Source organism: Protopterus annectens, chromosome 9.part0 (assembly GCF_019279795.1).
Source record: "Protopterus annectens isolate FY-2018-M chromosome 9.part0, PAN1.0, whole genome shotgun sequence".
NCBI classification, from domain to species: domain Eukaryota; kingdom Metazoa; phylum Chordata; order Ceratodontiformes; family Protopteridae; genus Protopterus; species Protopterus annectens.
Window position 1 is genome coordinate 147,281,843 of NC_056743.1, and position 17,260 is coordinate 147,299,102.

Genomic DNA, 17,260 nt, shown 5'->3' on the forward strand with positions numbered 1-17,260 from the left:
ATTTTCTCAGCATCCCCTTCATTAATTTGTATTAAGTGTGCACAAGCACTGAAATGTTACAATAAATTATTTTGCCCAGCGATCACTTCAGCAGTCTGACCATGTATGCATAAGCACTTCCCTGACACATAAATTAATTATTTCTGCAAGCAAACCCTTCAGTAAAACGTCCAGGTATGCAGTAGCACCAATAGATCTCCCATCACATTTCCGTGAAAACTGCTGCTTAGTGGCATAAGTTCAGGGCTATTTACATGTTTATATGCAAATTAGATCATTAGAAATTCATGTCTATGAACTGAACTCGTACACATATCTGTAAAGCCCCTTAATGGCATAGAAGCTGTCCCCATTCACTTACGCATTAAGCATGTTATGCTTCTGCAATGGGTGGTATGTTTACAGCAACTCCTTCACATCTTTGCATGTATGCTGACAGTCCAAGATTTTCATATATATGTAGCATTGTTCTTTGTGGATCACCGCTATGAAAATTAGAAACCCCAGACTGTGAATACCACCCTTTGTCTTACTCCGGAGATTTTTCCCGTATTTATTCATTAATTTATTCAATACATTTTAAGTGGGCAAAACTGTTCTCCAATAACTGTGCAGAAAGCAAGTGCATTAATCTTGGTTGAAGGGGCCTTGTGGTCCCCAGAAGCCACGGATGATCCTAGATGCTTTTCTGAGGTGTATTTTACAGTTTTTTTTAACAAGTTTTACATCCAGTGATAGCCTAAACAAAAATTACGATTAAGGGAGGATATTCAGTCTTTGCTCTTCAATTTTGTTTTTCCCTGAATCCTTTCAAACACATTCTAACTAACCAAAATAACACTGTATTAACTGTGGTGGAAATAACTGCAATAACCCAAGGGTGTTGCAAGGCACCTAGAAGCTATGAGAACTCTACTTTTTCATCAATGATGGCCTGAACCAAAAATCCTTATTAAGGGGAGAAATTCAGTCTTGCTCTTCAACTTTGGTTTTCCCTAAATCCTTTCAATACACTCTGAATGACTAGGACCACACTGTAATAATTTAATTTATTTAGGCTGGGGTCTAGGGGCTGCTATGCCCCAGAAACCATAAGATTATAGATGGTCTGAGGTGCATTTCAGTGATTTTTCCAATCTTTTGAATCAAAAAAATAGTCTGAAAAAATCATACACAAGGAAAGAAATTCAGCCATACTTTCTATTTCAAGGATGAAATGAGTTGTATCCAAGGCTTATTGCTCAAAGTTAACCAAATAGTAGTGCACAGCAAACACAGAAGACAAGTGCTTATGGTGACACAAAAATCATATCTGGAAGTGCTACCTGCCTCCCTTCAACACCTTAAAAAACATAGTCACTTTCAGTGTATGTCTTTCTGGTGTTAAAATGAGATTAAATTAAGGGACAAATGGCCACAATCATACATTTAAGTCACTGCTATCATATGTATATTTAGCATGTCTCCTCACCCCTATCCGCAAAAGCCTACCACCCTCTATCAGACTTAGACGAAACTAAAAGGGACATATTTGCTGTCGGGCAAATATAAAAGGAATGATTCTTTATCCTCCCCAAAATATAGCTATCTTTATAGGCATTTGATGCTTGATTGTGAGGAAATTGAAAAAATAATTACAGTAAGGTTTCCCACTTACTTTTAGACAGTACACTTCTTTTGTACAAGCAAAGTGACCTTCTGTGCACCTCTCTGAAATTTTAAGGGAAAGTTAAGGAAATATTGACCTCACTGTCCCCAGCCCAAAACAAGAGAGTGACCTCTGAGTTTTGGGAGGAAATTTAAAGAAATAATGACATAATTTGCAGCTCCTATCACAAGAGAGAGTAACCCTCTGGGTACACTTCTAAGCAGGGCTGATTTTACACTTGGTATAGTACAGGGCAGAGGCCACTACTAAGACCATGTCAAAATCCACTTGTACAGCCTTGGTGTGGGGAGTCTTGGTTCCCTAGAAGGTCTAAAGGCCTGAGTATTCTGTGATGCATTTTATCTTTTTTTTTTCTTGAGGAATGACTTGAAACTGTGCAAGTGGCAATAGGTCAGTTAATTACATCCAGACAATCCCCACCAAACTGTTATAACCATGTCTATGTACAATTCAGATGTTCAGCATCATCAGCCCCCTTTTTCCCATTTTTCTACATGGGGTTTGGGTATCATGTTAACTGTCTCCAATTCTCTCAATTCATTGCCACACTCATGCCTTCTTCAACACTCATGCCGGACTGTCACAGATCTTCTTTCACACAACCCATCCACCTTATTTGCTGGATGTCCTTGTTTCCTCTTACCTTCTTCCTGTCTGTGTCAAATCTTCTTCACCAGAGTGTCTTCTTGTTTTCTGCACATGTCCGAACCACCTTAACTGGTTCTATTTGATCTCTTCTGCAATTGGAGCTAATTTGGCTTCTGCTCTTATCTCCTCATTTCTTTGTCTGTCCCACAGATTGCATCCTACCACCCTTCTCAGGCACTTCATTTCCATCACCTCTCGCTTTTTCATCTGCTCTACCTTTACTGCCCAGGTTTCTGTACCATACTGTAATACCGGTCGCCCTACTGTCTTTTACACCTTACTTTTCAGTTTCTTTGGCATTCTTCTGTCAGAGACTACACCTGAGACTCTGTGTTAGTTGGCTGCAGCCCCTCTGATTATAGCTTTGACCTCGTCATTCAGCCTTTTCCTCAACCACCCATCCCAAATACTTAAAGCTATTTACCTGTTCTACTATCTTCCCTTCTATCTCAATTCTCCAATTCTTCTGATTTCCCCAATTTGCTGCCATTACCACTGTTTTATCTGAGCTTAGTTTCATCCCATGTGCCTTCAGTTTTGCATTCCATATCCACTGCTGAAGCTCTTTGCAGAGTCTGCCTGTAATGCCACATTGTCTGCATACAGCAACTTTGTTGGTAGGTCCCCTCCAACTTGTATGCTAATGCAGTCCATCACCAGTATGAATAGCAGTGGGCTTAGAGATGAACCTTGAAGCACACCCACTCCCACTGGGAACCCCTTTGTGAGACTAAACACTGTTCATATCTGAGTCTCTGGGTTCTTGTACAAAGCCTGCATTAATTCTACCAATGTTTCTGGGACTTTGAACCACCGCAGTACTGCCCAAATCAGCTTTCTTGGGACCTTGTCATATGCTTTCTCCAAGTCTAGGAATGCCCAAGTTGGACTCTTTCCTCATCTCTAGCTTATCAATGTACAATTCAGATATGCAATTATGATAAAAGAGGATGGCCATGTAATACATGTCACCGTTGTTCTAAAATGTTGGCAGATGTTAAAATATTCGAAGTTGATTCACACAAATCACAGTATTATGCAAAGCCAGAATAATAAGCAACTAGTCATTTTCCTCCAGATAAAGGCCCAGCAATTATACCTACTCTGTCTACACATATCAGACTAAGTTAAGCAGTCCATCTTACTTATCATAAATGCACACTAGTCCTCCAAATCCAGACAGTAGTGACTAGTTAAAGGTGAGCAAATGACAACAGCATTAATCACTTTCATCCAGCCAAGCCCAACTCCATAACTCTTAACCTCTTACCTGCCAAATCAGGGACAAATCTAAAAATAATCTGGGACTTTTTTTAAAAATACTAGCATACTATTATCATTAGAAACTGACAGAATGTTTCCAGTACTGAAATGCGTACTAATAAAGATGAGAACATCTAATATTACACATTCATATAAATATTGGCTTAAACTTAAAGACTTGATTGAAAAATATTAATTGTTGTTGTTATGTATAACAATGCATTGATCAGCTGTGGACCTATATAAATAGCTGTTTGTTTTATAATAGATTTATTATTTGTTTTAAGACCAAATAAAAAAGAAGTTGAAAGAATAAGAGAATGTGAAATAACATCCATCTTCTAAAGCAAAAAAAGTCTATAACTCTAATTATGGAATTATTTATGAGGTGTAATCTACCAATTTTTTTGCAAAATTACTAATTTTACTAGGGATTAAGAGAGACTGCAAAAGTTTGAAACAGAATCAGGGAAATATGAGAGGTATGACCCTATCTTACCCTACCCAGCAGTTATAGCCATGACCATTGATGGCAATGTAAAAAGTTTCACCTTTTCCACTCCATACAGACATGTTGCCTCACATTAAAGTATTCTAAGTTGCACCACAAAAATCACACGGCCATAAATATTCCAATGTGTGGTATGTCCACAGCCAGACGTATCAGATATCTACCTTTTACATTGAGAATGAGCTCCACCTTAATTACACTTTGTTAACACTTCTTAACATATAAGACATCCATTGCTTCACTACGAAGAAATAAATTAGCAGGATAGAAACAAAAGGGATGAATTCTGTTTAGCAATCTGGTAGGTCACTGCCAGCATCTCACAAATAATAATAATAATCATGATAATACTTATCTCACTGCTTCTGTCCTGCACCATTCCTCGCAACAATCCTGAATTCTGCAAAATGTCCCAACCTCAAGGCTGATGCTGCAACCAGTCAGAAATTCAGACAGTAATTTATAGTTTTATTTTTAAAAAACATCATATTAATTCCATTCTCAGTCTTGTGAATGCCACAACTTTGCAACTACCGTTGGAACATTGTGAGGTCTCTACTCCATGACCTCAGTATGCTTAAGTCTAACCTTACAGTGCTTTACATGAACAGTTAAGTCAAAGAAAGCACCTCCCCCACTGGGGGCACTAGTCACTCTGTGGAATGGGAGCATCTCATACCAGCAGGGTGCTGGATCTTTACTTTTTAGAGTAATAAGCAATGTATTTTATTGCTCTAAAAATAAGTAAATAATTTAGAAAGAGAGTTCCCTGGAATAGACTGCCCATACATGTCAAGCAGAGCACCTCCTTGGCCCTCTTCAAAAGAAAACTTGACAACTGGATGGGAGATACAAAATTTACCCTGGGGATCACGTCAGTCACCCTGCTAGACAGGGGTCGAGGGAAGTAAATATTGTGGGAAGAAATAGCCAGGGAATTGTTATGGCTAGGTTTGTATAGGCCCTAGGGCTGATAGCCTAGTACCAACCCATGAACCCAACACAGTGCTCTCATCAGTTGCTTAGTTTGCCTATGCGTAAACCCAGCCCTGGCCAAAAGCAGTGCAGGAATTTAGTATCAGTCTTTTTAGACTTTGTGGTTATATGAAAGGTAATTGAGGCGTGAAATGACTGGACTTTGGATTACAAGGTATAGCAGATTCAAAGTATTTAGACTGTATATCTTATAAACAAAATTTAATAATAAAATTTAGAAGACAGTTGCCATATGAGGTTAGGTAATTTGCACAGCACTGTGCTATTCGGTATCATTACCCTGTCTGCTATCTTCTTCAACACAAAAAATATCAAATGTTGTAAAGTAAGGAACTGTAACAGCCTGCTCAGTTTTTAAACATCAGATGTCATTTCATCCACAGAATTCAGTTATCTTATTTACTCCAAAAGATATGAAAAGCTTTAAACAAGGGTAACATTTTTATTCAGGTAATAAGGACCAAAATAATCAAATGTTATACATCACTGGCATGTGGCATTCAGAGTATAACTCATGAACACATCATGACTGTTGCTTAAGCATTTACTCTGTTATACTTAGGATTATTTGCCAGTCAATATACAGTATATATATATATATATATATATATATATATATATATATATATGGTTTACTATCAAAATGTAGACAATTAAAACAATTTTCCACATTTTGATTAAATTTGTTTTCTGAATTTGGTAATACAAAATTACCAAAATGTCAGAAATGGTAACCACGGAATCGACATTTGAACACCGTAAGTTCCAATGTCGAAAATCTGTGTTACAGGTATTGTTTTTGTAAGCCCCCCACACCCTCTCTGCATATTATATATTCCAACTCCAAGATAGTACAACAGTGAGGAAAAGGGTAAATTACCTGATCCCCACTGTAGTGTGATCTGTTATTAGAACGTCAAAATGCACATTAGCAAATGTACACAACCATTCGCTAATTTGCATTTGAACAATTTCAGAATGGCATTACTCTGCAGATGTTCTCTTTAGAAGTGTTGCATGAACATAAGAATAAAGAGGAAATGGTTAGAGGTGGAGGATTTTGGGCTAGATGTAGTTATTTCTTTCAAAATAGCATGTTCAGGGGGTGCAGCGTTATTGGATATGAAATGCTACAGACAGATAAGAATAATAGGAAGATATTACAAAGGCTATGTATCTACTGAGGGGTTCTAAATAAACAGACCATTTGTATTTTCTCATAGATAGAGAAGATTGTTTGAGTAGCCATTCTATTTCCAATCCACAACAAATGGAAAAAGAATCTTTGCATAACATAGCAAGAGCATATATAACTTCCGGGATGTATGTACCCCAAGGGAAACAGCATAGTACATGACTGGCTACCATCTAGAGACCCTAAGTGATAGGAACAATGAACCATTAAAAGCCCCAATAAGTGAAGGAGCTCTTATGCAATCTTTGCCTAAATGACAGACATTTGGCTTTGATGGGCTACCAAGCCAGCTCTGTGTATGGTGAGGCTGCTATGGTTACTTATTAAGGTCTTCAGCTACATTATATGTAAGGTAGATCACCACTCGAGCTACCAAAGAACGAGTCCACAAGTCTCATCAAAGGAATATAAAAATGTTATGAAAGATCACAACCAGTACAGGAACAACAGTGTTGTCAGACTCAGTATCAACTGAATAGATATAGTCATGGAAGGGTGGCAAATAAGAGTCCACTGCAATAAGTTAGAATATGTCACGGCAGTAGAAGCACTCCAATGGCACAAGTTTCTTATTAACAGAAAAGACATTTGCCAGAGTAAGTCTTCCCTTCCATGTCTTCATTAAGGTGCGGATGATTAGCTGTCATCTTTGTGGTGACAATAAAGTAGTTGTATATGACATTGATCTCTCCATTAGGTTATAGTAAATTGGCTCTGTTCAATTTAATTCTATTATAGAGTGGAATGAGAGAATTCTCACTGTGCCTTCTACATTCTGATTTCTATTTGGAACACTTTTTTATGAAGTCTTAGTCTATCAGGGTGAAATGGATTAAGCTGAATGGCAAATCCTATATGGAGTTTGTGTTTGTGGACTAAAACTATACAAAACCCATGACTGGAAATGTATAACAGTTTAGCATTCAGAAATGCAGTCAACCAATGTCTGTCTGTGATGATTTTAAATAAACCAGTGAAACTTTGCCCTTTTTTAACAAACCAAGGCCTTTCTACATTCCTTGCTTTTGAGATAAACTAAGTTTACACATTCAGCAAAGACAGCATTAAATAATTCTTTACAAGCAGAAATAATTACGAAGCAAACTACAAAAGTAAGCAAACTATTAACTAAAATATCACTAAAGTATTATGATTAGGTTCTCCTTTCAGTTTCGGTCACTGATCTGCTAGTGATTGGAAAAAAATGAATATTTATTACCATGACTCATCTTATCAAGCAAAGCAGGGTAACCCATCCAGGTTTGCTATCAAAATAGAGAAACAAACCTTACCAGTATGCAAAAAGGCAAAACTGTAAACACAAATCCTGTCGACTCCAAAACTTCAACATGTAGCTTGTGTTCGCAGTTTTGAGTGTCAGTGTTATGAATAGAATCACACTACAGTGCGGATTTGGAAAATTACCCTTTTCTACATTGTAGTGTGATCCTGGAGTTAGAATATATAATTAGCAGGGGGTGTGGGGGAAGCAGGGGGACTTGCCCCCCCCCCGGCAAAACAGTAGATATGTCTATGTTTTTTCCCGGTGTTTTTTTCCAGACGGTGAATGGCCCATTATGGGTCAAAGGTTGATTTTTTTTTCCCATACAAAAAGAATCGACATTCTGAGCAGTTGGCGTAACAGTATTTGCAGTTCTGGTTCAGGAATGTGAATATTCATCGTGAATGTTTTCTTTATTTTGATAGTAAACCAAACATCCCACTACATCACTGTATATATATATATATATATATATATATATATATATATATATATACACACACACACGCACAAATATCTACAGAGAGACAGATTTATATATCTTTCTCTCTCTCTCTCTCTCTCTCTATTATATACAGAGATAGAGAGGGAGGTGTTTGTGTGTGTGTGTATCATTTCATTGAAACCCAAACTGAAGATTATTTGGTAGAAAGCTTATTTCACTGAAAAAAAAAATTATATATATATATATATATATATATATATATATATATATTTATTTAATTAATTAATTTATTTATTTACATTTGTTGACCGAGAATGTGAGACTGGACGCAGGTCCATTTTCAGCGGAGGCCCGGGGAGAAAAGCTCCACAAATTAAAATATTACAGACATAGTCACAGATTAAGAATCCAAGCAATTAAAATATTACAAATACAGTTACAGATGACGAACATATATATTCATCCATACCTTTCCATCGAAATTTTCTTTTCCCGATGGGTTAGAAAGGTGGTTTAGCTCTTCAAAAATCAACTTGTCAAACTTTAAGATTTTCCTCATGCTGAGATCATGGTAAAGAGGGGATCAAAAATATGGACTTTCTCCACTGTAGTGCAACCTTGGAGTTGATATATGTAGATAATAGGTAATGTTGTGGGTGCAAAGGGGCTTGCCCCCAGCAAAAAAACACTGACTGTGTTTTTGTCTATGATTTGTAGATCGATATTTCTGGTCAACTCACAGTTAATCACTGCCAGCATTGATTAAGAGAAGGTACTTGTTCATCTCCTGCTATTATTCATTAATGTGCACAAAACCACCAAGTGAATACTTTTGGAGATGCTTACTTAAAAAAAAAAAACAGACATTTTGTACAGACTAATAACATATCAGTCATTTGAAGTTATTGATAAAAACTTTGATGACAGCACATGATGGTAAAAAACACACTCAAATATTTGATAAGACTCATGACAGATTTGATAATAGAACTCTACAACTTCAGTCGTACAAATATTATGATCTGATCCCCAGTCCTAACCAACCATATGCTCCCAACATGGATGCCAAGAACTTCCCCTCAAGCGCAAAGCCTGAGAGGCGAATCTTGGCAGCCTTATCAAGAATAAACAATAAAGGTTACGACAGATAAGACCTGATCATGTATCTTCATACTGCATGGAGCTTTACCTTTTCCATGCAATATCAGTCACAGAAAAAAGGGAAAAAAGTGTATGATTATAGGTCTTTTATTGTCTTTCAAAGCTTTTAAAAGGTGGTAAGACACTAACATTGTCAAACTGATAATGGGCAAACATGAAGTGTCACTGTAAAAAAACAACTGTTTTAAAAGCAGTTGAACCTTTCCTTCTTCCACACTTTTTATTGATACATTTGGCAGACTGAAGTATCAAACCACTATTAAAGCTGTCTACCTTTTGCGACTTTTCTTTGCCAACTAGCATTGTCCACTGTCAATCGACAAGGCCTGACTTTACAAGTGCTTAGCATCGTTCTGATACCATAAAAGTGCTTAAAAAAGCTTGTCTTTTTTTCTGTTTTTCGAATGTAATCATGGCACTTCACATGCACTGTGTGTGCATCTCTCTCTCTATATATATTTTTTATGTGTGAGATTATAGTCAATGTTTGTTCGCAGTTTGTGTGCTGTGTGAGAGCTTGAGTGGTACTGTTTGAAATGGTATTGTATTAACTGTGTGGTTGGTGTATGTCTGGAATGCTTTTTGTGTTTGTTTTGGAGTGTGTGGTATTAGTGGTTTTGTGTGTGTTTGATGTACTTTAAAGTTAGTCACTTCAAATGAATGAGTATTCGATGTGTTCTGTATAAAGTATGCACTGTTGATGCAGTGTGTTGTCAAAGTGTTTCAGTTTTATATATATGTATATGTTATACACATATACACACAAACACACACAAAAGGAACACACAGGGGAAAGCAACAAGTAATTTCATGAGTCCCTTATTACAAATGTATTCTCCTCTACCCCCAAATATATATTTTACGATGCATACCTAACACTGGACCTCCATATATTCCAATTATCTGTTTTATTGCTAATTTTTTTTCTATTAATTTTTATATGTCTGCAGTCCTGGACATGCTTGTGTGGAACAGCATTACATTTTACATTTATTTTATTGAATTGATCTCACTGCATAAGAATATGGGGTAATTTAAATAACATTTTTTTTACCCGTGTTATGCATTTTTTAAATTTAATGGTTGGGTTGTTTTCATACGACTTAATTGGCTGGTAATATCTCTTCTTATATATATATATATATATATATATATATATATATATATATATATATATATATATATATACATACATATGGTTCCCCTTTATAATCTTGAAATACTGAAATCTCGAATTTCAGTATCTCAAGACCATAAAGGTGAATTTTTAAAATAGCAAAAGTGCATAATCACAAATTTGAATATCTGAAATTTGCAGTTATGGCTTTACGCTACATTATGTGTGGTGTTTTGTTTGGATGGTGTCCGGTGTAGTGTGTGGACGTAGGTGTGATTTAAGGTAAGTGAGTGTTTTGTAAGGATTATGAGTGGGAGTTTGGATGTATGTGAGTGTGTTTGTAAGTTGTATGTCTGGGTTAGGGTAGGCAGGTGAAAGTCTGATTGTGTAAGTGTTGGATGTCTTGGTGTTTGTATATGTGTAAGTATGTATGTGTGTGTGCACGTGAGTGACAGTGCAAAGTCTGGGTGTGAGTTTTCTGCCTTTTCTGTTTGTGTGATCTTGGAGTTAGCATATATAAGTAAGGGGGGTGTGGGGGGCACATATGTAGTTTAGGTGTGTTGATCTGTGTTATTGTGTTTGTGTATGTTTTGCTGTTTGATTTATTGTAGTGTGGGTAGGATGGTGTTTGTGTTGTGTGGTGTATGGTGTGTTAATGTTCGCAATTTTCTGTTTCGCGGTTTTGGGGTTTCAGGATTTTGAGAGGTCGCCTTTTTGGTTTCGAGATACTGAAATTCGAGATTTCAGTATTTCAAGATTATAAAGGGGAACTAACTATATATATATATATATATATATATATATATATATATATATATATATATACACACACACATACAGAGAGAGAGAGAGATTAAATAAGATGGAGGAAGCAAATATTCATTTTGCAATGCAGGCTAATCTAGGATTTTGCAGCCAATAAATTTGAGTAGCTTGGACCTATATTTTCTGTTGTAATATAATAGTTGGGCTTTACTGTTTTTCCAGAAATTAAAAAATAAAAGAATTAAAAAAAGGTATTGTAGGGCTCTTTACTGTGTTTTTGCTACTTAGATCCAGGTACGTGTTTGGGAATAGGTTGGTCAAATGTGTAAATGGCTCTGAATAGGGGAATGGTTAGTGATTAACACAAATTACTGTCCAAAAAATAATAACTTAGGGTAGTTAAGGCTTATTTTATAGAAAAAGACTCCCACCGTATAGTTGAAAGTCATCTCATGTTTCTTGTTTACAAAAGGGGCAGGAACTGAATAATTTATGTAATGTTGCTTAGGTTATATGATATATAGCAATATATGTGAAGTATAATGTTTGTTAGTGTAAATTTCTCTATTTGACAAGTGATAGGTTCATAGATTAGTACTAAACTGACTGGTCTTTCAAGCCATTTTAAGCTTAGCCAATTATCCCTTGTGAGACTCAAACCCTGCACCTTGTGTTTGTAAGGCAAACACCTTAACCATTAGGCCACCCTGATAAGTCAATAAAGGTATTAAAACATCTCTAAGCATTGTTCAGTTTCTTTCTTATGTAACATGTAGGATGCTGATTCCCCCCACCAATGCCCTCCTACATCTAAATGACACCCCAACAAACCCTTAAAATTTAGAAAATGCCATTAAAAATGTTAACTGGCAACTGAACAACATAATGAAAGCAAACAAAGCAGTCTTGTTTATTACTGAGGCACGCTACTGCATTCAGTGTCAATACTTTCCAAAAATCTAAGACTCATATCAATGAGTAGGGTAGCCGGGTGGAGAAGAGGTAAAGCTCTCCTTGCGGGCAGAACAAATGCCAATAGTTGTTACTCCTGAAGAGCAATTGGTTGGTGCACATGAGGTGATGTGCCAAGTTCTCAGTTAAAATCTCTTGTCTAGGAGGGTTAGCCTTTAAAAAGGCTCTGGGGGGAGGTAACCTGTGCCAAGGTTTTATGGATGGCCCTTGGAAAAGCCCGTGGTTTGTAGCCTTTAGAAAGGCAAATCGGTAGATAGCCTTTACAAAGGCATTTGGAGAAAAAGCCTTTAGAAAGGCTGTGGGGTCCCTTTGACAGGCTCCGAATATAGCCTAAACCTATTTTAAGTAGCCACAGTATGGGCTACCTTGCTATTCCTTCTGTGCAGTTCCTAGTCAAGGCTTATTTTTGTCAGCCTTAAAAAAAGCCTGTTGTGGCAAGCCTTAGAAAAGGCAGTGAGCAGACTTTAAAAAGGCTGAAGAGACCCTTGGTTACAGGTTTAAGAAAGACATGATCCTTGGTGTAGCCCTGCTAAGGCTTAAAATCTAGCCTAAGCTCAGAAACCAGTTGTTAGCCCACACTAAAAAAACACAAAACGAAAACAAACAAAGCCATGAACAAAGAAACACTCAGACACCGATCTTCAAGAGTTCATGATGTTTATTCCTGCCATCGAAGCCTAGATCCAGTAGTTAAGAGAGACTGTAGAAAGTTTGTGCTTTTATAGAGGAAGTGGGGGCGTGTCTCGGCAAAACCTCCCGTTGTGGGCGTTGCCTTGAATGGGATAGAGAGTCAACCGAAGAACACGCCACTCACATACATTCTTGTAACAAACAATCCCTCCAATGTGAATGAAAGAAAAATCATCTAATTTGCTTAAAGTTTCTATGAACAGAGTCCTTATAAAATATAACAAATTAATCAATGTATGGTTCAGTCTTGAAGGAGTAATATCACAAAGTGTAAAAGCAGTTGGTCGTTTTGGCCTTTAAATTGTGACTGTTGGTCAAATGTTGAAAGTTAGGCTATGCCTTTCATGAAATCCTTCCTCAGGATGGCCTGGACATTATAACAAATAAAAAGCACTCATGAAAATCAACAAGTGGACAAGGGCCACTAAGGCAAGAGTTAAGTTTAACTATATGCCTATAACAAATGCACAAATAGTGTCCAAACATGCGATGGGGACAAACACACAAAAATATAAAAAACTCACAACAGCTTTGTTTCCATCTCCGTCTCCAAATCTCTCTCTGAATTCACAAATTCTCTCCCTTCCTGCACATCACCCAACTACCCCCTAACCACCACCAGTTGAACCATCTGTTCTACCTTATAAAAATTACCAAAAAATTATTAGGTAACACAGTCACTTTTAGTATCATTCCTCTAGGCTCTGACAGCACCCTTCTAAGGTTTCCTCATGAATAGTGTGGAACTTACATCCCATCGCATTCAGTACATCTTCAACCTATTACTATCTCAACATGTTTTCCAAATATTTGGAGAAAAGGCCATTATAACCCTGTGAATAGAATTCCAAAACCAGAAAACCCAGTAGACTCTACAGCGATCACTCTTTTAGCAGAAAGCAGTGTACAATCAACTTACTTCTTGTATATAAAAATACAAGATACTGTCATCCCACCAACATGGCTTTATAAAACATAGGAGCACCTACACTGCCCTACACAATCTAAGAACAATTTTAACCAATACAAACACTGGATTCCTTAAAGGGGCAGTCTTCACTGATTTTAGTGAAAATTTAAAATTCTTTCTGTTACACTGTTCTGCTTAACCCCAATGATTCATCCAACTTTGACTCATCCATGCTAGACTGCTTAACCAGCTACCTAGTCAATAGAACATTCTCAGTGGAATATAATGGTTCACAGTTCACCACCCTATTAAATCATGGCTGGAGTCACTCCAGGATCCATACAAGCAGTTATACTTTTTGGCATCTTCATCGGTACCCTACCAGACATTCTTAAACCAGCCAATATCAACTTTTATGCCAATGATGCAGTCCTCTTCCACTGCTTGCCACATGTAAAAACATAATGCAGGAACTCATGCTCAGAAATCTACAATTATGGTTAGAATGCAAGAAACTAACTATGAACCCAAAATACACTAAACTTATGTTCTTTGGCACACCCAAAAATTGAGCGTTTCAAGTTATTCAAATGCCTACAAAAAATACAGTTGTGTACATAAACTTACCATAACAGTAGATGTTCAAATGATCACTGCTGCAGTAAACCTAAGTTATATGAGTTATAGCCTGTAAGGATGTAACAGCCGGCCAGCTTGCAAAGCTTCATTGCACCCTGCACATGCCCAAACCCTCAGGCAGCTCAAGCTGAGCTGTCTAAAAGAAAAGTATGGCTGCCAAACCCTTCAGAACTTTCATGCAAACACAGAGAATGAGGCTGAGCTCTGAAAGGACTATGCTAGGAACAACAGATATAAAAGTTCGCACCCTGGCAAAATAACAATGCACTAAGAAGCAAGGGGAATGGAGGGACAGAGTGGTTACTGCAGTGATTATTCAAACATCTACTGTTATGGTAATCTTATTTACACAACTATAACATGTTCATCATACTGACCAATCCTGCAGTAGCCTAACCTATATGGGTAGATTACTATAGCTTACACATTTTGGGAGGTGGAAGTAGTGGAGTCCAGGAGCCTCTGGAGAACAGTCTAGAATACCTCTAGAATCCAGCCCTTTCCAAAAATCCATAGATTAAGTCAAGACCCTAGTTGAGTGGTCCTTGACCCTGCCTGGAATAGTTTTGCTGTGGAGAGTATAACTAAAGATAATAGTCTTAGCCATTTGGAAATAGTTTGCTTTGACATATTATTTCTTACCTTCACAAGACATGAACAAGTGATCTGAAAGATTTAGTTCTGTCAAACTAGTACCCGAGTTAGCTCTGGACATCCAAGGTATGGAGTATCCTTTTTCCTTCATTTTTAGGTTCTGGAAAATGTGTCTTAAATTAAATTCAGATATCACTTTGGGCATAAAAGAAGGATCAGTTCTCAAAGAAACCCTCTCTCCTTGTGTAAAATGATGTAGAGTTAACTTGCCATAAGAGCTTGCAACTCAGATAGCCTTCTTGCAGAGGTTAGAGGAATCAGTAAAACTGTTTTCCATATTAAGAACCTCAAGTAAGCCAGGTTCGCTGGTTCAAATGCAGCAAGTATTTGCTTTTCTAACACAAAATGAAGATCCCAAGGAGAAGCAACAGTTCTCTTGGAACCACTATCAAAACCATTTTAATATAAGAATGCACTGAAAGAGGAGTCTCTATTGGCAGACATGCAGAAATGGTCAATAAATGAACCTTGACAAAGGACTACAAAAGACCCTAGGATAGTAACTCTCACAAATATTGTGAAAACAGAGAACATCTGGCCCTGAATGGGTGTTGGTTATGTTGTCAGCACCAGCTAGAAAAACATTTTCTATTTGCTAATATATGATTTTCTAGTAGCAGGCTCTCTTTCCTCCATTAATACCTGCTGCACATTCTCAATAAACAAGTGCCTAAAGGGAATTAAGACCCTATCATCCAGGCAGTCAGTTGAAGTTGTTTGGGGATGGGGGTGTATCTTTTCTAAGAAAAATTATCTGGAGTTATCTTTAAGATATAGCTGTCTTGGAAACCCTACTTCCATAGACAATGAGGGCAGTGACTCCTAGGAGTTTAAAATAATAATTGCTGCTGGAGCCAATGCATTTAAAGCATGTACTGTGATATTTAAAAAATTACATTCTCTGTGCTTTGGGGTATTCATTGATTTGAGAAGTTTATGGCTTTTTCTGATGGGCTTAACAGTTCATCTGACTAGCATTAAATGACTAGTGCGTGCATGGGACAAGGGCAAGGAGAAGAATTCTGTGGCTTGTTACCAATTCTATCTTGTACAGCATGGACACACAGCTTGTTAAGTTGGGAAGCCATCTTTATTATCTATGGCACCTAGACATTTGCAATACACAGTTGCTGTGGATGGCTAGATTCACAATATATATATATATATATATATATATATATATATATATATATATATATATATATATTTATATATATATATATATATATATATATATATATAAGACATAGTTGAACACAACGTAGTATATGTTGTAACAAATGAAAGGCTACAAAATACCATGTCCTACAAGTAATTTGCATTTCCATTTTTGTTTGGATTTTGTGAACTTGGTTTAATTAGAAAATGAATAATCACTAGCTGTAATGTCACTACCAATTCAACCGCTTATGTTGCTTCAACTCTACTTAATATACAGCACATAATAATTCATTTGTAATATTTCTTTAAAGTAGCACACACGTGTTGGTTTAATATTTAATGTAAGAGTTACATTACAGAAGACTGGATAGAAGGGGAGGGCAAGCAGCGTTATGACCCACACAGAGGTGCTGAGGCAGAAACTGCATGGAGGAAAACTGAAAATTTGTGCTAGGGAGAATACTCTGTAATCTGAGTATGGGTGTATGTGCAGTGGGATGGAAGTGGAGACAGTGCTATCTGCTTTTGTTCAGAAGGATGCAATTTCCATCAACTCTTCACCCTCTGTCAGCTGCTTCTTTGTTGCTGATCTTGCCCCTATGGTGGCCCTCTCTGCAGTGATTTCTCATGCTTTTTTCTTTGCTCAGAGTATCTTATTGGTAAACATCTGTCAAACCTGCTGTAGGGACCAATTATGCCTGCAAAAAGTCTTTGTATCCTACATTAGTTCCGGCCAAATTTGGTTCATTTAACTGCATGTTTGCCTGCAAGGCGCATACATTAGGATTTGGGGGGGGGGGGTGACAGTAGCAATTCATTCTCCTAGTAAGTGAACATCTTTAGGTGCTGCCACCATCAGTTGGCCATGACAGTACCTGTATACCGAAGGACAAGAACATGTAATTCGATAGATAGGATATGTTCTGGCATGCGCATAGTTATGAACATGACTCACCCCCCCCCCCACACACACACACACACACACACACACACGCACCATATAGTTCTGATTAACACTGCATTTACTGTTATGAACAGTCTCTGAATTCCTCATGAGGAACAAAACCCATGTTTCTACATATGGCCCTAGAACCCCCTCCAGCCCATATAGCATTTATTTCCCATGCTATCCTATGTTTATGGCTTGCAACTCAACATACAGCCAAACAGAAATGTGTCATG